This window comes from Phocoena sinus, chromosome 5, assembly GCF_008692025.1.
Source record: "Phocoena sinus isolate mPhoSin1 chromosome 5, mPhoSin1.pri, whole genome shotgun sequence".
NCBI classification, from domain to species: domain Eukaryota; kingdom Metazoa; phylum Chordata; class Mammalia; order Artiodactyla; family Phocoenidae; genus Phocoena; species Phocoena sinus.
The window spans coordinates 67,897,774-67,922,989 of record NC_045767.1 but is presented as its reverse complement, the minus strand read 5'-3'; the positions used below and the strand labels follow the sequence as shown (position 1 = coordinate 67,922,989).

Here is a 25,216-nt window from a genome sequence, read left to right as displayed (position 1 = left end):
GCAGCACTACTGAGTTCCATATTAGTTAGGCTGTGTCTGGCTGCAAGTAATAGAAAAATCTGACTAACAGGGGCTTGAAATATAATACTCCTTACTGTTTGGCTTAACAAGAAGTCTGGAGACAGCTGGTGCCAAGTTTGGTAAATCCAGAACATCAGGGATTATGTCAAAATCTCTGAAATTCTCTTAATCTCCCCTGAATGGCTGCAAGAGGTCTGCCTTAGCTCTGAATATCATATTTCCATGTGGCCATGTCCCAAGTGGGGCAAAGGAGTGGACAGAGGAATGAGAGAGAAGTTTCCTGACTTGCCTTTGTCATGTCACCAGGAATGAAATATTTCTCAGAAGTCTCTCAGAAAATTTTCCCAGTCTCTCTGGCTAGAACTGAGCCATATAGCTAGTCCTTGCTCCATAGAGGGTTTGAGAGCAAGTTCCTGCTTTGTCAGCTCTACTGGGGGCCCCAGTAAGGGAGAAAGCCATTGGGAATGGCTGTTGGGTATAGTTCTTGGGCAGCCAACCAAGAGTGTCAGACACACCTCCTCAGAAACACATGACATTTTGAAGCAGGCATATGAATGTGGTCACTTTTATGTAAGGGATTTTTAGAGATCACAAAAATTTCCACCAACTCTTTAAATTAGCAAGTAATGTACTCATCATATAGGATAGGGATTAGAGAACAGGAATTAAGCATGAGGGCTCTAAAGTCAGACTATCTGGGCTCAAACCCCAGCTTTTAATTTACCAGGTAAGTGACCATGGGTAAATGACTTAACTTCTCTATGTCTTAGGTTCTGCATCTTAAAAATAAAAATAGAACCTACTCTTAGGGTCGCAAAGATTAAATGTATTACACTTGTTACAATGTCTGGCACGTAGTAAATATTCAACAAATATTAGTCATTACTATTATCCCTATGTCCACTCCAACTGTAGGATAAGGTAAGGACCAGATATGAAACAAAGAACAATGATGTTAGTGTACATATATTTACATTAAAAACCTACAAGAACACACAAGAAACTACTAAAAGTCATTACCTTTGGTAGGGAGACAGAGACTTTTTAGTGAATACTTTTATATATTCCAATTATGAGAATATATATTATCTACTCAAAAAATATTTCAAGTCCCCATTATGTATTTAAATCAATTAGGTCATGATTTCACGAAATCATAAGATGAAACATTTTCCCAGATGTTAACAGTAGTTACCTTTGGTGACGTGAGTTAAGGATTTTATTTACATATTTTTACATTTCTGGAATTCTTCTGTGGAAGGTAGCATAATGCCCCCTGCCCCCCAACTGAAAGATGTCTGTGTCTGAAATGCTGGAATCCATGAATATGTTAGGTTACATGACAAAAAAAGAATTAAGGTTGCAGATGGAATTAAGGTGGCTAGTATTTGACATTAAGTAAGGAGATTCTCCTGAATTATCAGTGGACTCAATAACACAAGACTCCTTAAATGTGAAAGGGGGAAGCTGAAGACTCAGAGCCAGTGTGATGTTGATAGGGACAGAGTAAAGGGACCAAGTAGGTCATTAAATAGTTAATCCCACTAAGGGATCATAAGTAAAGAAAAAAGTATGGGAGACCCCTGTAAGTTAATGATCACTCAAGAAAGCAGGCCTGCCTACCAACAAAACCATGCAACAGAAGCATGAAACATGCCCCCAAATAATAAAACAGTGGTGAAATGGGACCCGCATCCTGCCCAGTGAGGTCAGTAAGTTAATGATCCCTAGGACATGCTCTTCTGTGCACGCTAAAAATAAAAATATAAGGAAAAGGTGACATTACACTGAAACCTGAGATGATTTACCATTTTTAGCATATGTTACCGCCTTTTTGCTCATTTCCACTGCGCTATGACAGTCCCAGTTTGACCATGTAGGGACAAGAAAACTCCCCTACCCAACAAGGAGGAGGAACTGATGATGGAAGCTTGACATCTGCTCAAGAATAAGGAAGCAGGTGATCTTCTCCCCCTCCCCACTTTGTCTTTGATTATAAAACTGTAGCTCACCAAGTTCACAGGGCAGCACCCTCTTGCCCACCCGCTTGTAAACCTCACAAGCATCCTATTCTAGTAAATCACTTCTTTTCTATCACTTTGCCTCTCACTGAATTCTTTCTGCACTTAAACATAAAGAACCAGGGCTCCTTGGAGCCCCCTGAGACACATTTCTGTGGTTTCGATGCCATTTGAGAAAGACTCAACTGGCCATTGCTGGTGGGGAAAGTGGCAGGGGACAATGAACAAAGGAGTACAGGCAGCCTACAGAAACCAGGAAAGGCAAGAAAATGGATTCTGCCCAAGAACCTCCAGAAAGGAATACAGCCCTTCCATTTCCTGGATTTTAGCCCGGTGAGGCCCATTTTGGACCTCAAATCTCCAGAATTTAAGGTAGTAAGTTTGTACTAAGCCACTAAGTTTACGGTAATTTGTTACAGCAGCAATAGGAAACTAGCATATATGTCTCCAGTGTTTAAATGAGAATGTATCATTTTAAAAATCAGAAATAAATAAAATTTAAAGATTTTATATATACATACAAACTGGAAAGGGGACCAGAGGACTAAATAACATTTCCTTAATGTATACATGGGATGACACACACCGTTAGCTTGTAATTGCTCAGAGACATGGCTCTAAGGCACCCACGCAATCCTCAAAAGGCACAAAGAGGCCAAGAGTGTGCTCTCACATGCCCGGTATTGATAGCTTTCACTCTACCCATTCCCTACTCCTTCACAGACTGCTCCACAGCCAGCAGGCATGCTGTATCTACCTAGTCTTCAACAGAAGTGCAGATTTTACAAAAAATAGGAAAATCAAACTGTAAAAAGGAAAGACACATTGAAAAGACTGCTGATACAACATCATTGTTTGAACAATAGGAAATGTTCTAAGACACCAGATAGAAATCTGTTTTTAATGTGATATACTTAGTTTTCCAGAGAACAGAAAATTGCCCGTTATAGATGCATTGTCATGATGACAATTGGAAAAAGAACAAAATTGCAGCAAATTCCTTTGTTTTCATTGTACCTTTCAAACCTAGAGACCTAAAAAAGCTTTACACTATAGTAGCTTGATGTTTTCTTTTTTCTTTTTTAAAATTTATTTTATTGAAGCATAGTTGATTTATAATGTTATGTTAATTTCTGCTGAACAGCAAAGTGATTCAGTTACACATATCATACATTCTTCTTCATATTCTTTTCCATTATGGTTTATCACAGGATATTGAATGTAGTTCCTTTCCTGTGCTATACAGTATGATTTTTTTTAAAGGTGAAAAGTAAAAGCAGTTGGAAAATCTTCTTTAGAGAACAGAGGGAAGCAGCTCTTATAAGAGAAGTGTTAAACTTTTTCTCCTTCCTGATTATGAAAATAATATATACTTATGGTAGAAAATTTATAGAATACAGAAAAATACATAGGAGAAAATACTAATCATTCATATTCAAAGGAAATCATTGCTAAAATCTTTGTCATATTTTCTCCAATTTTATAGGATTTTTCATAGTAAAGCTATAATAACAGAGTATACACAATTTTGATTTTTTGTTAACATTATAACAATAGCCTTTAATACTGAATACAAAATGGTAGTATCACCATTTTTATATTGCATAATTTTCATATTTGCAGATGTACCAAAATACATTTACACCTCCCCCAAAGTTGAATAATTAGGTTGATTATAACTGTACATACTGACAAATAATGCTGTAACCAACAGCTTTATATGTAGATTTTTCTACATTAAGAATTGTTTCTTTAGGATCAACAGAAGTGGAATAAAATAGCTTAGGATTGGAATAGCTAAGTTGAAATGTAAGAATATTTTTGAAAATTTAATACGAATTGCTAAAATTCTTCCTAAAGATGTATATGTTGATCCTCAAGCAGTACTTGAGACTGTATCACCAACTCTCACCAGCTGAGTATTACTTTTAAATCTTTGTAACTTTGATAAACAGAAAATAATATTTCTCTATATTTATTTTAAGTTATTTTTTAGTTAGGTTAAACACTTTCCTCACTTTTTATTTGTATGTCTTCTTTTGTAAATTTTCTAGTCACGTCATACGTCAATTTGTTTTTTAGGGTTAATTTATTTAGAAGAGTTTACAGCAGTGGGCCAGAGATACTGAGCAAATGACAAAATCAAATAATTTATTATGGGGTTAGTTTCAGATCAGATACACCCAGGGAGCATCCTCTCTGACAGCAAGAAATGGTAACCACATAAATGCTGTCACAACCCTGTTCTCTGCCTCCAGGGATGCCCTTCCAAACATCACCCCAACACTGGATGTCTGTACTCATAAAAAATGCCTAGTGAATGGCAAGCCATAAATTACCTGTCTGAACTTTCCTAAAAATTCTTACTTTCAGGAGCAAGTTGGTGGTTCCAAGGAAGTCCAGACATACCTTATCTAAGAGATCTCTAATAGAAGGAAAAGGAGGTACGCAGAGCAGGGCCAAGAACACCCTATAGGAACGAGAAGGCTCCCCAATCTATTGCATGGCCATGGGGATGACTCCCTTTAAAAAAGACGGGGGGGGGCGGTCCCTAAGAGCTACCACCATGGGATGAAGAGTCAATCAATGAGTTTCATCAGTTATTTGTTGTCAAGAATATGAATCACAAATGGATTTGCCCTAATGATATTTTTAGAGTGGTTTCATATAATTTTCATGAATACTTTGCATATTGACTCTTCACCCTGTTAACAGCTTTGTTTGGTTTAAGAACAATGTAACAAGCACCTGGGTTTGAGGGAGTTTTGGTTTGTTTATTTTGGGGTTTTTTTTTTGTTTGTTTGGTTGTTGTGGTTTTGATTTTGGTGGTTTTTTTGCTTGGGAATAGCTAAATAAATAAAATAAAGTAGATGGCTTCATAAAAATAAAACTCAACATGGAATTACAGCTTCAGGGAGGCAGGGATGGGGGAGGGGTGTGGAGAGTTCTGGGTGGATTTTCAGGTCAAAATCTCATCCACTTGAGAAGTAAAAGAAAAAAAAATGTATATCATGAAAAAGGAGAGAGGGTCCCTTATTGAGCAAGATCCCCTATTGGTAGTTTTACATGGTATCTACTCCCTGAGGCCTCCACTTGGCAACTTAGAATGATACATGTGCAGCGAAACACTACTTTTTTTAGAACCCTTTAAAAATGTAAAAATTTGTGTCAGATAGAGACCATGTATATTATTTTAGGTTACTTTGGTTTCATCTAAAACAGAACCCCACTGATACGCAGGCCTCTCACTGCTGTGGCCTCTCCCGTCGCGGAGCACAGGTTCCGGACGCGCAGGCTCAGCGGCCATGGCTCACGGGCCCAGCTGCTCCGCGGCACGTGGGATCCTCCCGGACCGGGACACAAACCCGTGTCCCCTGCATCGGCAGGCGGCCCCTCAACCACTGCGCCACCAGGGAAGCCCCAATAAGGGTATTCTTATCTCAAATAAAGTAGAAAATTAGGTTGGTCCAGGGTGATTAATTCAGTGGGTCAACAATGACTGGACTCCAGTTGGAATTTTTGTGATTTTTGGAGCTGTTTTCTTAGGGTTTTCAGATAACTGCCATGACCCCAAATATCATGTCTTCAAATAAAAATGTCCAATAAGACATTTGACCAGGGAAGGAAATATTTCCCAGAAGCCTGCAGCAGAATTTACCTTAAAATGGATTGGTCAGAATTGGTCAAAAACCCCAACCTCAACCATTAGCAAAGGGGAACAGGATTAGTAAAATTGTCTTAAACCAACCATGATTTGCCCCGGACTGGATTTATAATCCCCAACATCTAGACAAAATCTGGGCTCTGTAGGCAAGGAAGTGGTGGCAGAATGGTTCACGTGTTAGCAACCAAGAGTCTGCCACAGCCCATCTTATTCAATCTATGTTTCCCCAGAATCTAGTGAAATACAAAGCAAATATTTGTAGCTAAAGGAAATATTTGTAGCTAAGTTAATAAATGCAAGTAAATTGGAATACCTTTATAAAATATCACAAGAACATTACCTGTACCAAGATGACTCAAGAATTATGAAATATCCTGTTTTAGTAGAATACTAAAAGGTAACACTCAACAAAATTAATGTATAGTTACTTTCCTTGAATGAAGAAATACCTTAAATTTGACATCAGAATACTTTGAAATTAAAATGAATAAATAAACTCTAGTAAATTGTACTGGTTTGACAAATTGGAGGAGACTAAGTTGGAGGAAACGTTTATAAGGAAATACTCAAAATTGTGCCACACGATCTTTACCGATTACCTTTAAAATGGCACCAGTAATGGATGCTGCATTTCTATTTTCATATAATTAAGCTACCTAAATAGCATCTAGTTAACGAAGAAAAGATGACTAGGTTCACTACGTATTCAGTTGATTCCCATCTCTATGCTCCCATGATCATAACTGTTTCACATTACACCATAATTTATCCTATAAACCAGCCTCCTTCCCTCCTTTCTTAGGGCAGAGACAGGTCCTATTCAGTTCTGTACTCCCAGGAGGATGGAGTAGATACCCTGTAAAGTATTTGCCCAAGACCCAGTCACCAATATCTACTAAGTGGCTTGTTCTGTGTTTCACAATATTTCTGTCCCAGTTATGAAGTAACTATCTCTGGGCTCCAAACCTTCCCTTCCTTATACCCTGCTCTGCCACCTGGACTGGGCCCCGCCAAGAGGGAAACCAGAGGGAGGCAGCAAGGCTGGAAGAGGAAGAAGAGGCTCGCTCTTTCCTACCTGCTTCCTATTCCTATGAGCATCACCCCAGTGTTTCTTCACCCTGAGGGCAGTTCTTTCTTGAAGTAACAGCTGAGCCCAGTCGGCATTTTTTTTCCAACACTTGAAGGGCCAGCTTGATCAAATCCCACCCCATCCCGAGACTCTCACCCCATCCCTGAGACTCTTCAGCCAGGCAGCACCGCTTCCTCAGGCCCCCCTCCAAGCTCAGAAATATCAGAACTAGCTTAGCAGCAACGCTTCCTCAGAGGTCTGAGTTTCAGCTCTCCAGGTTGTGTCTTCAAACACTCTGAATTTTAGTAACTCCAGCCTCTGTCCTTTGTCCCCTCAGCCTTAGCTGCTTCCTGCAATTGCTACCTCCCGAACACCTCAGAATTCTCTTGTGGCCCTTTCTGTTACCTAGTTAACAACTTTTATACCTTGTTAGCAATTCTTTATATGGACCCCGTTCAAAGCCCTTGGTCCTTGACTGATTTACACGTTCCCCCACTGAAATAATCCATGGCGTTACACACATACACCAAATGAACTAATATATCGGTGCCCCATTCTGGGAAACTATTGTTGGATACCATTTTTTGAGGAATTCTGGAGCTTAGCGGCGCTGGGGGGAGGAGAGGAGAAAGACCATCTAGGGGCGCTCTCAGTCTTTTCACTGCTGCTCTAAACTGGCCCAAAGTTGCGTCAGCAAAGTGAAATCCCTGCAGTTAACCTGGGCCTCTTCCTGAGAAGGTGACTGAGCAGCTACCTATCAGTATGTAAACATACCCCTTGGGGTTTTCCCACTCTTCTAACTCAAGGGCCTTATTCAGGCACCCTTTCCATTAAAATGCCATAGCCCCACTAAAGGAACTCCATCTTCGCACTTCTCTCTCGCTCCCTCTTGCTACAATTACAGTGATGTTTTACCATCCCTTAGGGTTTGATGCCCTAGGCAGCTGCTCAGTTTCTCTGCTCCCTGATGCAGTTCCGCAGTTAAGCATATGAGCTATATTGTTCTCCAGAAAGTAGGACCTCAACCTTTTATATTTCTGAGAATTTTACCTAAAAACGAACTTCAGAAAACAACAGGCATACTGAATTATAATAACTAACACTGAGCCCTAGGCAGTGAGGCAAGTAATAAGCATGCGTAATCTCATAGAATACAATAATGAGGAAGGTACTGTTTTTAGCCCCACTTTCCACATAAGAAATCAAGGCATATAGTGGTCCTGTCATTTGCTCATCTTTTTTACAACAGGATCTAATCCCGGGCCTTCTGGCTCTTAACTTCTCTACTATAGACTGATTCTCATACCAGACCTTGACAGTGGACAGCTCTGTTCGAGTCCTCACAATTCTCTGGAGAGCAAATGCAATCCAAGGCTTCCATTTCTTTCATTGTTTTGGTTCAAAATCTTCAGAAATGGCCTATGAGTACTAAATAGTCTGAAAATGAACTGTTTTCAAGAAAACTTTGTTCAGCACCAGCATAATGATGGACTTTTAAACTAGATGCACACAATTTGTTTGGCTTTAAGCAGCTAGCTCCATGGGGAGTCCATGACAGGCTTTTATGACAAGCCAGTTCTTAAGGAGAATGATACAGAGGTTACGACAAATAAACACATAATTGCACAAGGCAAATACCGAAAATAAGTGTAATAGGTTCAGCAATGCCTCTCCATGAGGGCCACAGTGCATGAAGACTTCATGGAGGCAGCAAGCCTGGACGGTGCCCATTAGCTGATGCAGAGGAGGTGAAGAGGTGGAGCGCTGGCGTTGTTCCACTTGTATCAAGTCAGACTCCGAGTACAGTATAGAATATTATCTGAGCCTATTTTTAAAAGGACCACAAACAGTAAAGAATTTAGGCAATAATCTGACATTATTAGGGAGTAGTCGGGAAGTGCATCACCTACGAGTATTGCAGAGGATGTTCACCAGAATTTTGAGAATTTAGGGCCAAATTGCATATGGATTTTCAGCTTTCTTCAATTGACTTCCATAGACAGTGTTTTTAAGTAATGTCAAAAAATCATACCTTCTGAATGAGTATTTTGATCTACACAGTCCAAAGAGTCCAAAAGCAAAGTAGCACGAAATAGAAGGGGTATGCGTGTGTGTGTGCGTGCGCGCACATGCCAGTCCCCGTTTGCCCCCAGATCTATTCCGTCTCTTCCCCTCTCTGCTCTACATAGCAGTGGGGCTCACCGCTGCAGGCTGTGTTTCCCAGGTGCTGGAGATGGATGGGAGGCTGGGGAAGGAGAGACCAGGGTATTTGTCCCACTGTCTCTCCACCTCAGGCAGTACCTCTGTGGCTCCAGCTCCTCCTGGACAGACCCACCAGGGTTCCAGCTTCTTCGGGGGTAACTCCAGCCCCTGGTCTCTGCCAACAGCATCTCCTCCCTTTGGTGAAGGTAGGCAATGTCTTCCTGCTGCTACAAATTCCTGAGTTATCTCACCATCCCCAACTGAGTCTCTCAACCCCTTTGTGGCCTGAATAACCAAATTAAATGTGCTCTATTAAAAACACCAGAAGTAAAAAAAATTTTTTAAAAAAACACCAGAAGTAGTTTCTGTGTTACTGGTTGAACATTGATATAGAGGGGAAGGAGCTCCAGTTATGGAATAATCCTGGCTTCTCTCTGCCATGTGACCATGGAGCCACTGACACAAGAGTAAAATCATTTGACTGATGAGTTGTGGAAGTAGAAGTCAGGCACCCAGTCTCTTCCCTTCCCCTTTCCTCTGGAAGTCAGCATACCCCCAGGCAGTGTGTGCTCTGCTCTGCCCTCAGCCACATGGTGAAAGGGTCTGGCCCCAAAGAGGATGCTTGCAGAGTTCTAGGGCTGCCAATGGCTGGGCAAGTCTGCCTAATTTTAAGTTTCTGGATTAGGAAGCCCACTCTTTTACAGATGCAAGTACAGTGTGCTTTATCAGCATTACCAGTAATAAGGGTAATTCCATGGATTCCTCCATGTTTATCACTTTTGTTTCCTATACCTCAATTAGTTCAGAACTCAAACAGGGAAGAGGGTCCTTACTGGGACCCCTCAGAAACCCAGCATACATAATATTCATATATCTTATATTCTAATTAATCATATTCCTAAGTCCCTGGACCAATTATAAATAATAGCTAATCCTATAATTTACAGTGTGCCAGGAATTATTCTAAGTGCTTTACGTATAACTCATTTAATCCTCAAACCAATACAACGTCTATTATTAAAATTCCTGTTTTAGAGCCAAGAGAACCAAAACTCAGAGGTATTATATAACTTGCCCAAAGCCACACAGATAATAAGTGGTAGAAGCTATAATCAAACTCCAAAAGTTAGGCTATAAAATCTGTACTCTGAAGCACCATGCTATGCTACTTACATTTTAGATTTTAACAAATGATTCTGTACTTCAGCTAATGTGATTTAACTTTCAGTCTTAGATATATCATTTTCAAATATCTCTTGTAACCCAGAAAGCAGTCTCAGCTTTTGCCCCACTTCAACTTTGATATAGAACTCTATATTACTTCCCTCTCCAAGAAGAATCCATTCCCAAGAAAGACATTACTAAGCAATGTAGATTTTACTAAGTATTTCATATAAGAAATGGAAAAAGGGACTTGCATCAAATACCCCATGGCAAACTACAGTGTGTTATGCAATGGACACATTCCTGAAGACTTCAATCATTCTGCTCTGACAACTTGAAAGATAATTATCACAGAAATAAATGTAAACCTTTCCTCTGATCCCCCATAATTCTAGCACCTACCCACGCCATACACAAAAGCTTCCATCCTTTATTACACTCTGCAATTTACTTCTGCTTCTTCCTCCAGACCTGTTTACCTAACCCCCCACCACGAAGTTCAACAAAGATCTCCCAGCCACCGGGGCCTACCCTTCTTAGAAAAAGGGGGAAGTGGATAGAAATAGATTAATACAGTATTGTGTTGGGGCCACTTTATACCAGCTTGCAAGAGCCAGTCGCTATATTTTCAGGAATTCTGCCAGCAGTTCTTAAACAGAGCCTTGTGAAAAAATTAATTACATGAACTTACAGTAAACAAATGGCATTTAAAATGAAGATAATGTAACACAACACTGTAAATCAACTATACTCCAATAAAAATTTTAAAAAATAAAACAAAAGAATAAAATATATTATCAAAATTTGTAAATCTGAAAAAAACCAAATATAATAAATACTCAGAACTGACTACTTCTTTTACTATATTTTGCATTTATCTATGCTTTTGAAGTTATTTACATTTGTTGTAACTGTATGGTAAAAATACTATACAAAGATTTCTGTGTATCACTTCCCAGCTCTGTATTCAACGATGTCATATTGATAGCTTAAAATGAGCCATGGTGGGAGTATTTATGCCATGGAAATGTGCAAATGTTACAAACTAGAGCTTTCTTTTTTCCTGGAGAGTCTATTTACCAGCTTATTTACTAACACACCAGTAAATAGTTAACAGATGATTGATAAATAGATAGATGTAAATGTACATACTTACATATATACATAGATAGTGTAGATAGATCAACATTACTTTCCTTACAAAATACCTCGTATTTTCTTTAACAAAACTTCTTGTAAATTTCAGCTACAGGACTACACCCTATGTGTATTTCCCATTAGAATATAGAGCACATGGTTTCATACAGGGCATGAAAATTAAAGCTCAAGCAATTCACTGACCCTCCTTTCACATAAACAGACAACAGTAATAGGGAAAGGGAACTAACGATAGAAACCATGTGGATCTGGTACAAAAGTCTCTTTGTAGAGTTGAGGGGAAAGGCTGAGCCAGCACAAGTCCCTGGGAGCACAGCTACATATTCTAAATTATAGGATGTCAGCATAAACATTCTCCAGTAGTAGGGTGCACTTAGAAACCTCTTCTCTAAACAAGAAAAATGGTATTTTAAATTGCAATGGACGGTAACCAATTTCTATATAAGAGAGCAAGGCCAAGCAAATTTGCAAAACAGCAACTAGAGAACTGCGAACTGCTTTTGTGGGGCAATCTTCTCCAGTGCCAACCTAAGTAAACAAAATAGTTTTTTTTAATGTAATGATACTCTACCTCTCGGAGTTTTATATTAATGCTAATGACATTATGCTGCAGTAGTTAACTGAATTTACTACAGTAGTAACTGCAGCTTGAGATCCCAAAGAGCACAGGCAGCGCTCCCAGGCAGCCCATACCTTCTACAGGAATATTTACAAATGCAAAATATTTTTGACAAAAAACTTTAAAACGTTACTTGTTTTATGACTGTCGTTATAAATATTAAAATAAACGTAGGGCAGAAGCAATTCAATTCAAATATTTACAATGTTCAAATCACGGTTCTCATCAGCAGGCAGATATAAAGATTATTCCACAAGGGCCCCACTTTGCAGATATGTACAGGGTGGTCGAGGAGACACAACCAAGTGTAACCTGGATAACCTGCCTAACCAGCTTGCAGTACAAATATGGTCACACTTTTAATAATCCAGTTGCCCCATGCCTGAATTATCTAAGCTCTTTCTCCAGCAGAAATCTGGGGGCAGAGTTGCTTATTCAGTTCAAAGAGGACCATTTGAAATCCACAAGACAAAATTAGAGAGTTTGATCTGGGCACTGTGAGCCTCAGTTTACAATTTTCATCACTTCTGTTGCTACCATCTGGTGTCACTATTGAATATGGGTCCTTGCCTTTGGCTGCTAAGTCATCCTTGCAGAGGCTGCAGTGATACTTTGTGCTTTGGCTTTCAAAATTTCATCTCCTTTAGTTTGCAGTCACAAGCCCATCACGCCAAACTAAGAAAATCTGCTACATATTCTGTGTCTACAAAGACAGATGGCCACTTTGGTCCCCTGAAAATGTATAGAGTCTCACCAGATATACTGCACCTTAAACAATTTAGAAAATAATCTGGACTATGATAAATGTGGACACAAATTCAATAGGAACACAGACTACAGTGCAATTAAGTTTGACTGAATATAGAGAGCTTTCCAGAGCCAATGATATTTGATCTGAGACTTAGAGTGTGGATTGTGAAAACAAAGTGAGAAAGGCAGTTACGGGCAAAACAGCCCATGCTGAAATATTCGAAAGTAAAAGGTGACAGAAACACAGGGTTCATGGGTGGCCAGGAATGAAGAGAGTTGAAAAAGGAAAGTAGGATGAAGATCCACCTTTTGTTAGGCTTTGAACATCATGTTAATGAGTTTGAAGTCTATTCTCAAGACAGTGTGAAGCCACTCAAGGATTAAGAGCAAAGAGGTAATGTGCTTGGATCTGTAATTTAGAGAGCTAACTGGTACCTATGCTGAAGGTGGACAGGCTGGAGGCGAGAACCTGAAGCTGTCCAGCAGAGATGGCACAGCTCTGAGAGCAGAGGCAGTGATAACCAAAGGGAAAGAACTGATTCCAGTAGTATTTCAGGATAGAGTTAGAAAATACTAGGGAATAGCTCTATGTAGGGTGAAATGCAGAGGGAAAAGTCAGAAATGATGCTGAGGTTTGTGGCTAGGGAGACTGGATGAAAGCTATGCCATTAGCCGCACTAGGAAACATTAGAAGAGGAGAGTTGTAATGGGACCACAAATAATGGCATTCTTTTGGACACAGTGAGTTTGATGTGCCCACAGGACATTCATGTGGAAAAGCACTTTCTAAATTCACATTATAAAAAAAAAAAGGAAATGCTTTTATTTGTCTCTGGGCTCAAAATGGTAATAACTGTGCTGTAAGGACATAAAAAACACTCCCTACAACAAAATTTCTCATCACATACCAATATTCTGCTACAAAAACATTTCTGGCACCTATAAGACCGAATAGACAGGTTGAAAATACGTATTATTTTTTGTTGGTATATTTATAGAATGATACACTACAAATTGATGCAAATGAAAAAGATTACCTAATAAATAGCAAGGATTCACAGTTGGCTATTTGGAAAAAATATATGGATTAGAGACTTATCTCATATCATAAACCAAGTTAAATTACAAAAAAATTAAAATAGAAGATAATGAAGGTATATATTTCTGCAATCTCTGGATCTCAGGATGAGAAATATCTTGTATACTTAAAAACAATGGAAAAAGTCACATCATTTATACTTAATAAATCTGACTTTGTGAGCACTTTATATTTCTCTCCTTCAATGAGAAATATTAGCTAAATTAAAAGGACATAATATATGGAAATTTATAAGTAACAAATATAAGAGAAGAAAAATTAGTATTATTTATATATAAATATCTAATAAGATTCCTTAATAAGAAGAGAGAAAAAGTTACAGATAGACAATAAATATTCACCTCACTTAGAATGAAGAAACTTTATATATTTTTAAAAACTGTATGAGAAAACAAAACACTAGTAAGTTTGCAATAAACAGACCCTCTCAAATATAGCTGATGAGAGTGCTGTTTTAATTTTTTAAAAAGAAAACTGGCAATATTTATCAAATTTGTGCTTGTCCCAATTCTGATACCATTCAAAATGCAGACAATAATTTATATTGTTAAACATTTAAATGCTTATCTTTAAACACATTTAAAGATTTACATATTTCAAAATGTATATACTGATGTTTATAATCATGAAAAAATAGCAAATAATGTAAAAGTCTAAGGGACTGATTTAGATATAATCATCTTAGATGTAATCAGTATAAAAGTGTGAGTGTAAGAGATGGTTCAATAAAAAGAAAAAAGATCCACACGCATAATATGTGCAAATTCTAGACACTGCCCGGAAAGGGAAGGAGTGTGTTCCTCTCTTCCTCTCCTCTCATTCCTACTTTCTGGAATTTGAGAGTAACGGTGGAAGATGGAAGCCCTATGTTGATGATAGCCAATCCCCAGATAGAGCCTGGATCCCCAACAAAGACCCCCTCATAATGCCCTTGACTCATCTAATGCAGGTATACCTGCCATATACATGCTGTATACATTCAGTGTTCTAAGTGACAACACTGTATAACTATACGCACAATCAGCTACAGAAATTAATGTTTTGCTCATTGATCAGAATTTGGCAACAGACCTGTGGAGGTTTGGGTACATCTGTGTGTCAGAGCAGATGGATGAGAAATAGCACATAGATCCATGTGCCCCCTGCCATTCTCCTTTACCATTTAAGAGAGATCAGAGTCTCCTTTTCTTATGCTTTAAAATAATGTCATTGAACTATTGAAAAATGCATTGAACTATTCCAGAAAACAGATAAAGTTCTCAAGGAGAATTTGTCAACTGTTAAAAAAGTGGACAAGTTGACAATTGCCCCTGGAAAATATTGACAAATAAAGCCCAAATTATTACAAGGTTATGGCAGAGACTGCTAGTTTGTCCCAATATGCATCTTCCCCTACTTCTTTAGTAACATAACCACCAATTTTTAGCTCAGAATAGGGTTGCCCAGAATAAAATGTACATTTCACAGTCTCTCCTATAGCTAGACATGGCCATGTGACTAGATTCTGGCCAATAAGATATAAGCAGAAGAGGAGTGTGAGAACTCCAGGAAGCATTCTTCTTTAAAGGGAGGGGTGCACCCTTCCTCTTTCATGCTGGTTGAGAGCATATATGAGCTTTTTATCTGGAGCAGCCATATTGGACCTTCCATTGGAAGCTATGTGTTAAGATAGCAGAGGGACAACATTTCTAACTATAAGAGAAATGCAAATCAAAAGTACAATGAGGTATCACCTAACACCAGTCAGAATGGCCAACATCAGAAAGTCTACAAATAATAAATGCTGGTGAGGGTATGGAGAAAAAGGATCACTTCTACACTGTTGGGGGAAACTAACGCAACATTGTAAATCACCTATATTTCAATAAAAAAAATTTTTTAAATAGGAATACCCACAAAAAAAAAAAAAGATAGCAGAGGGACCTGATAGAAGGAGTCTGAGTCCCTCATGACTGTGGAGTCTCCTTATTAGTAATAGATTGCCTACTTCTTTTTCCTGTTTATGAGAAAGAGAAATAGATCCTACCTTCTTTAAGCCACTCTTACTTTGGGCCTCCTGTCAAGCTTAAATGTTACAAACATCAAAACTATAACATTGTTCTATGTTCCCAAAAGTATCAGAAGGGAATTACTATTTTCAATGAATCATCACCATCATTTCTCAGATTCCTCCATAAGTGATATAAAGACAATTAACTTCAATGCAATATTAAATTGCTAAACATATCAACAATCACTCAAGCAGAACAATAATCGCAATATAAATTTATATTAAAATCGCTTAATTATTAAGACATTAACGTCTGATAACAAAAGAGACTAGTTTACTGGTGTCTTGCCTTGCTTCCTTCCAAAGGGAACAGTTTTCAAAAACGCTCAGGAAAAAATTATGAAGTAACAGTGAGAATCAGCCACATTAAGAAGAGTTAACAATAGAATGAGAAAAAAATAGCAATTAATGCCTCTTTGAAGGTCTATGAAAGAGAAACAGACTCACAAACATAGAGAACAGACTTGTGGTTGCCAAGGGGGAAGAGGGTGGGGGAGGGATGAAGTGGGAGATTGGGGTTAGCATATGCCAACTATTATATATAGAATGGATGAAAAACAAGGTCCTACTGTATACCACAGGGAACTATATTCATTTTCATATTTATTTATATACATGTGAATATGTCATATTCACATGTATATAAAATACTTCTAGAAGACTATTGAACTCACAGAGATGTAAAAATCTACCACAGATCAAGTCTACGACCCAAATTCAAAGCAGATTTCTCTTAAAAGTAGAGCATAATTACAGGAATGTGAAAAAAAATCAAATCTACAAGATTCTTTCTGGCCAACCCTCCTCCATTCTGCCCAAAATACATCGAAGAAGTCCTAATGAGTAATAAAACCTAGAAGAGTAATAAAAGCTAGAAGAAGTCCTAATGAGTAATAAAACCTAGAAGAGTAAAGGGCTGAACCCTCCCATTTGAAAAGATTGATACATCTAATCTTTTATCTGTTTTTTCTATCTAGGTATAAGTCCAGTGACCATATAGTTAGCATCATTCATCAAAAATTATGATGCATTTCTCTTCAAAAGATAATAATGATTTATTAACCTGAAACATGAAATTAAATGACATTCTTAAGAAAATGTAATCAAAGTAAATAGTGATAACACATGCATACATATATATGTAATACCTAGTACATAAAAAAATAAGAGAGGAAAAGGGGAAAATGATGGAGGACGGGGTTCTTCCTTCTAGAAAAATGCCAGAAAATAAATGTAGAAGTAATAGAATTCAAAAAATCACCATTTTGCAACCCTGTGTGATATCTGATTCAGACAAGAATCCAAAAGGATGTTAATACCATTCAGTGAAAAGTTGTTAAAAAGCAGAATAATACATCCTATGATCTCGAAGTATCATACCACTTTTGATTTACAAGAGGAAGGGGTACCTTATGTTGCAGAGCTATAGCAGACATCACCTAACTAAATAACCAAGCTGTTCATCAAGAATGGCACAAACAGACATCATGTGCTACCTAATGGGATGCAACAGGAAGTACACAAGTGGGAAGTGGGACGTTTTTCTAAATAACTAACCCACACTCCAGAAATGTCAATGGCATGAAAGCAAACAAAAAGACAGAGGGGTGGCTCTAGATAAACAAGATGAAAAAGACATGGGATTGGGATTGACTTATATACACTAATATGTATAAAATGGATAACTAATAAGAACCTGCTGTATAAAAAATAAAATAAAATTCAAAAAAAATAAAGACTTGAATAAAAATATCTCAGATGTTATGCAAACATCTAGATCAATAATCGCAATATAATATATATATATTATATATATAGTATATATAATATATATATAGTGGTAGGAAGCCCTTAATTTTAATGTAAATTCTTTTGCAATAAACTACAATTTATTTTTTCACTTCAGAAAAAAAAATAAATTAAATAAAAATAAATAAATAAAAGATGACAGCAAAATGCATTGCATTTTGAATTTAAAAAAACATATGTGAGATTTCTTTAGTAATTGGAGAAATTTGAATATGGACCAAATATTTGATTATATTACTGAACAAATGTTAAACTTATTTGCTGTCTAGTAGTATTGCAGTTATATAAGAGAAAGTTCCTGTCCTTGGAGATACACGTTAAATTACTTAAAGGTGAACTGTTATAACATCTGCAACTTATTTCTAATAATTCAGGGAAACGTGTGTTTGATACACATGATTATATACACACAGAAAAAGAAAGAAAAAGCATACGTGGCAAGATGTTAACTGGTAATTCTAAATAAAGAATATAGTGTTGCTTATTGGACTATTCTCAACTTTCATAGCATTGAAATTCAAAATAAATTGTGGAAAAAAAAGAGCTAAAGGGAAAAGGAGGGAAAGGTGGTTAATATGGAAGCTCTTCAAGATAATTCCATGTAGAAGGTGGCTCCTATTATATCATTTAAATGCTATGTTAGAGGCAAGATAAATATATAGTATGATATAATATTATATATGATATATGGCATGACATATGACATGTCATGATATGACATATGATATACATGATATGGTAATCACCTCTGAAGAAAATATCCAAACACATTAACTAAAAGATTAAATTCAGTTAAGTTAAAAATATCTGGAAGCATACATAACTACAGCCATATAACAGTGAAGTTTAATCTCAATTTTACTATCTACTAGTTGTGTAATCTTGGGCATGATACTTAACATTAACTTGACATTTCTCGGATTTCCCTTCTGCAAAACAAAGATGACAATACATAACTCATATGGTTGCTTTGATAAATAAATGCTGTAATGCTGCAGGTCAGTGGGTCTCAGTCTTCAGTTGCGTCCCAGTCACCTGGAAGGTTTGTCGCCACCCCCAGAGTGTCTAATTAATTAGGCCTGGGGTGGAGCCTGAGAGTGTGCATTTCCAATAAGTTCCCATGTGATTATGGTGCTGTTGGTCTGGGGACCACACTTTGAGAATTACCGCTATAGATATTCAAATTGAAAAATGTGCACCCCTTACCAGCAGCAATAGAGAGAGAAATCTGTCCCTCTGCCTCCCAGGGTGACATCTATTACCTTGAGTAGGCTCCTTCACCATCCCATGGTCACATGCATTTTTTTCTTTAGCTGGAGATCCTCACCATTCCCATCTGTGTCTTGAGCCTGAACACACATAAGTGTCTCATTAGCCAAGAACTGAGCATAACACGTAAGCTGCACTTAGTTCCACCACAGTTTCTTTTTTGGAAACAGGTGTCATATGTAAAATCTACACATATTTCTTCTGGAATTAGTCTGCTACATCAATGCCTGTGTGTCGGGTGTTCAGAGTGAACTGTGTCCCCGTGGTACCTTCATGAGCATCTGGCATAAATCTCAGAGCCATTCTACCCAGCTGGATGTCTGCCCTGATTCCTAATTTTCATCTATGTTTCCTGCTAGAAAAACAGTATAGCTGTGACCTTCAGCCTGATCATGTTGGATCCTTCTCACACCCCCACTCCCAGCATGACCTCAAGGATAGACAGAGAAATCAAATTTCTAGGATCGGACTGTGTGAACTAGAAAGCTCACTGCCATAGACCTCATGTGCCCCAGCTTAGACCTCCTTTTCATGCCACTGTCCATATCAAGTTCAAGATTACTCTGCAATCTGACTTCGGTTTTTGAACCTCAACCCCTCATGGATGCTTATAAGAGGAACAGTGTAATAGATTGTAAAGAGCATGGGTTCTGGAGACCCAAAGACTTAAGTTAGAATCCTAGCTTGATTACCAGCTTAGGAAGCCCTTGACCAAATTACTTAAGGTCACTTGAGCCTCTGTTTGCTTATTTGTACGATGGGAATAACAATTTGATTCATAAGATTAAATGAGATAATGCATATGAAAACACTGAATTCAGTGTCTGACTATAGTATGAAATATGAGTTATGTATGAGTTATGTATGAGTTATGTATATGAGTATGTATGAGTTATGTATATGAGATATGAGTTATGTATGAGTTATGTATATAAGTATGAGATATGTTAGATTTTTAAAAAAAAATCATAGTGATGATGAAGAGGATGATGACAACTGACAGAGGGAGGACAAGAAAGAAAAACATTCCTATTGGTGAAGTTAAATCTTTGTCTATTTTCTGGCCAGCTTCTGCCCCACATTTATCCCTCCACCTTAAACTCCCACCATGCCTTATATCTCATAGGACTTTAAAAATAAATTTAAAAATCTTTCCAATGGCTGCCCTAAATCTTAAGATCCAGGAATGGTCATTCTGTTCTTCCCATGATAGAACTTAAAGAGTTAATAGGGACAATTACTCTGCTTCGCAGAATTTCTTAACGGTGGAGAGGTTCCCAGGAGCCCTCTCTTTATGTAGGGCTAGGAGTCTGGAGGTTGGAAACGTTGCCCCTAAGAAAGCCGAACCACACAGTGCTCTATTCTGCAATCTCATGAAATGGGCTCCTTAGTGAGAGACACATGCAATAGGTGAAAAAGCAATGGACGAGAAGTTAGAACAGCTGGATTTCAGTTGCAATCTCTCATCAATAACTAGTTGTATGGCCCTGGACACTGTTTCGGAGTATTTTCTCTCTTCCCTTGTGTGTAACATATATACTCACTCTGTAGGATCTCTTCTACCTTTCAAAAATTATGGTTATCTCTGTTTTAATTTTGGCCCTGGATTAGTCTTCCATACTGGAAGAATCATAATTGACATATAGGTTTGTCAATTTCACAGTTCATTTCATGAAAGTCCTTACAGTCACCCAGTAGCTAGCATCAATAACTACATCACAGGAACTTCCCTGGTGGTCCAGTGGTTACGACTTCACCTTCCAATGCATGGGGTGCAGGTTCTAAGATCCCACATGCCTCACGGCCAAAAAACCAAACCATAAAAAAACAGAAGCAATATTGTTAACAAATTCAATGAAGACTTTAAAAAATGGTCCACATCAAAAAAAAAAAAAGAAAATCTTTAGGAAAAAAAAAGAACTACATCATAATTGTGATGCACCACCTTGAATAAAAAACAGAAGAAAATAACACTGCATTCAAGTAAGATTTATGGAAAGGTAGTCCAAAATCTCATGGATATACACTTATTGTATCGACATTTCTGTAGCTCCATTTATGCCCTAAAGTACAAAAATAAATGCCTTTAACCTTTAAAAAAGCTACAATCAGGTAACAAAACAGCTTCCACAACATGATTTGATTTTTAAAGAACATACATACAGTTATGCACACCAAGGTAATGGTGGTGTTTATCACTCAACGATAGTTACAGATTTTGTAAATTGTTTTTTCTTATTATCAGTATTTTCTAATCTTCTACCATGTGCATGTATTTCTTTTGTAATAAAAAACAAAATGCAACATTCTGAATCCTGCTTCTCTATTTCACAGTGTTTTATAGTTTCTCTGCCTGAAAAGTAATTCAGAGTACTACACTTCTAATCTTTTTATGGATGAAAAGGAGAAAAAACCATTCATAGTTCCCTAGCATGTTTTCCAAGCAGAACATTTTTTTCCATTAAACTCTATCCCATCTTTAAGAACTCTCTTATTGAGGTGTCCTTAAACTACTGCCCTTAATTATGACTGTTTCTCATAAAGAAGCAAAAAGTGCTCAGCCTGACACACACACACACACACACACACACACACACACACACACACACACACACACACACAAAGGGTTGCAGGTTTCAGAGCTCAGATTCACCGGCTCTTCCCAAAACCAGTTATAGAGGTTTTCACGCTGGGACACCTTAACAAACTGAAGGAGGCACAAAAGCAGAGTTGCCTACCTGGATCTGAATCCTACTCTAGGTTGAGTCATGACTCTGCTATCCTCAAGTTGTGTGACCTTGAGTCCTTTACTTCCCCTCTCACAGCCTCAGTTTTCCCATCTGCAAAATGAGTACACAACGTTGTCAGGACTGCGTGAGATCCTACTCGTAAAAAGGCACAGTCCAGTGCATGGAAAATAGTAATTACTTATTGGAGCATCGAATGGCTCAATAAATTTAACTATAATTAATTCTAAAATAAAACTTAAGCCTCCTCCCAAATAACTTCAGAAACTTAGCTTTTTTGGTCCAGTACAAAATCCCACCCCATCCTGATCAGTTTTCTCCTATTTGAGAGGAAAAAATATACTTAAAGTATATTTTAGGTAATTTTTCCACTTCGATTTTATTATATCAAAAGTCTACCTACACAATTTCTCAATTTTAAAATCTTTTAATGCTCAAATGAGCAATTTCTATTTCTTAATAAAAAGATTATTATTTCTCAGAAGTAGAATTAATATCTAATCCATCTAACTACACAAACAGAATTTTTTGAGGTGGAAGGAAATTCAGAAGTAGCAGTATCTTGTCTATTCAGACAGATGCCCATTAATACAAACTTATGTTTATATAAGTTTAAAAAATATTTTGAATATTCACACTCACTAGCTTTTAAGTTCCTAGCACTAAAACAAAAAGAAGCTCTGTTAAATGTTATATTCAAAAGGGATGGTACAGTGTCTGTTAGTACATAAACTTAATCTTTCTTAAATTAATTATCAAACTTTTTGGGTAGCAACTCAGTGGGGCAGTCTACTATAAAATGAAAGCAGAGGGATGTTGAAAGGACCATCCCCATTACCTTTCATGTTTCACTGATTTACTTATTAATCTGTTGTTCTTGTAAAGGCCTCTAATGGTTAATCTTGCTATTGCAATGTACTAGCTCTGCCATGTGAGTAGGGAAAGTACTTGGCCCATCTTTAAGTGTGGTTTATAGTAATACCTGCTTCATAGAGACATTGTGAGGATTAGATGAGACAAATGTATAAATCATTAGCAGAATCTGAATATAAGTGCTTATTAAATTTTATGCAATATTATTATCATTATTTTTTATTACTGAGAAAATATGAGCATTGGAGAAGTTAACTTCTTAAGGTTTCTTTAAAGAAGACTATTTGAAGGAGATTAAGTTCCCATGAGAATAGCAATATGTCCTGGTCTATCTTCAAAGTTCATTCCTTGATAAATTAATTCCTCTTGTTACTCCCTTGGGCCAGCTTAGGAGAAAACCTCTTCAATTCCCTACTCATGGGGTGATTTTACCCCATGAAGTTGACATTCACCTGGTCGAACTCAGCCCTTCACAACCAGTAATTAGGACTTTTTTTTTCCTAAACTATAAAACCATTTAAAAATATGAGTACAAAATACAATGTGACAGATACCTGTAAGTGTAACAATGCTAAAATAGCAAGATTAAGCATACACAAATATTTTGCTTTCTTTACTTCAATACTCTCACTTTCTTTTCTAAAAAATGAAATGTTATACCTACATCTCTACCCTCAATCTGCCATCTTCCTCCCCAGCAGTAACCACTATCCTAATGCTGATGTGTATTAGATTCATGACATTCTTCTACTTCATTACATATGTAGCATCCATAAATAGTACTATTTTTAAATTCTACATAAATGAATTATACTTAAAGTATAATTTGCAACTTACTCTTTTTTATTCAGCATTGCATTTTTGAAATAAACCATACTTACTCTTGTAGATCTGGAACATTCATTACAAATCTTTGCATAGTAATTGTTTGAATAAACAATGGTTTATACATTTATTCACTGTTAAACGGATTATTTCCCTTGTTACAAACCTGCTCAAAGATTCTCCCTGTGCACAAATGCCTGGGGTTTTCTAGGGTAAAGAAGTAATAAAATAGTAGGATAGACACCAGGTGCAAATTCACCTCTACAAAGTACTCACAAATTGCTCTCCAAAGTCAGCAAACCAATTTACACTCCAACCAACATGTATGTGGTTTCATCTTCCCCCACATCCTCATGAATGCTTGGTACTGTTATAGGTATTGAATTTTTCTTATTTGTCATTGATACTATTTTCACATCTGCCTGAATTATTTGCCAATCCAATCATATGCCAGGAATCTTGTAATGTCATTTTCTGAAAAAAGTCTTTGTAATATCAGGAGACAGAGCAAATGGATGCATGAGTCTAACAATTGAATCATTCATGAAGGATATTTTCTTAAATAAAAAGATAAAATCAGTGAAGGGGATGAGTCAACATCTGAAAATATAAATATGAACCAAAAATCATGTTCTTCTTACAAGGCAGCTGGAGGTAAGCCAACAAAAGAAATCCTAAAGTTCAACTCCTGCTCTGAAATTTAGGGTTATTTAGATTGTATTCATTCCTTAAGAAACCACAAAAGCTGTGATTTCCTCTTTGTATCTTTCAGAAGCAGGGCAGAAATAAAGTCCTCATAGAAATTAATAAATATTGCTGTGAGATCTCATATTCCACTTAGCTGGCAGATCAAGACTGGTTCAATAATTTATATATCAGTTGAGGATAAACTAATGAGCTCTGTGTATGAGGTTGCGTTTATGTAAACGGAATTGTATCCAACTCGTTCATGTTACAAATGTGCTTGCTACTGGGTCTTCAGAAAAATAAAAACCACAGTGGTCCTATGAACACGAATGCCAATATTTTTATACAAAGTAATATTAAACACAATAATCTACTACACATTCCTACCTACCAATATTGTACCCATTTCAAGATAAAATTATGAAGAATAATCCTCGCCTTGATAAATGTAATTTTTAAGATTTAAAAAAAAATTTAGTTGTTGCTTCTGTCATTTTTGTTTCCTTTTGTTATTCTATTCCCATTTATACTGCCTACCATTGAAAGATGATAATACTCAGCTATGTAAACTGTTTTTCATTATGGTCTAATCATTGGGATGTATTCTAAGTAATCTTACATAAGAAAACATTCAAACACCTAGAAATAATATCTATACAGATCCAAATGAAAATAAAGCTGATGCTTGGTACTGGCACATTACATTCTAAGGCAGCCATAAAGGTGCTTTGATCTGGATCTCAACAAGACTCTCTGTAAAATATTTAAAATAATTTCCTAGTGTTAATGTTAATTTCATATTAGATAAAAATATATTGCATGCCCTTTCATTTTCATGACTTATTTCTAAGAGGGGTAGGAGAAAGACTGCTTTGATATAAAGACCTTCTGAAATTGACAATGATTGATCACTGGATATTCAATAGAGGCAATGATTCAACTAAATTTATATTTGTAAGTGTAATCATTTACTAAGAAATGATTTTTAACAAGCCAAAATATGCATATTATTAATAAAACAATGCAGCGACTTTAGATTTTAGATATCTAAAGAAAACTGTATCCAACGGAGATACAAAAGGAGAAGTTACAACAGACACCACAGAAATACAAAGCATCCTAAGAGACTACTACAAGCAACTCTATACCAATAAAATGGAAAACCTGGAAGAAATGGACAAATTCACAG

The 25,216-nt window shown here is 37.0% G+C and overlaps 1 protein-coding gene across 5 annotated transcripts in view; it reads right to left on the bottom strand.

Moving 5' to 3' along the window:
• The window catches only part of GRXCR1 (glutaredoxin and cysteine rich domain containing 1), a 335,749-nt gene that overhangs the window by 290,178 nt on the left and 20,355 nt on the right, over positions 1–25,216 (bottom strand). For all 5 annotated transcript variants that reach the window (XR_004350089.1, XR_004350085.1, XR_004350087.1 and 2 more), the window contains exon 3: positions 18,889–18,975. The gene's annotated coding sequence lies outside the window, so the exon portion shown is untranslated. The remainder of the gene's footprint in view (positions 1–18,888; positions 18,976–25,216) is intronic.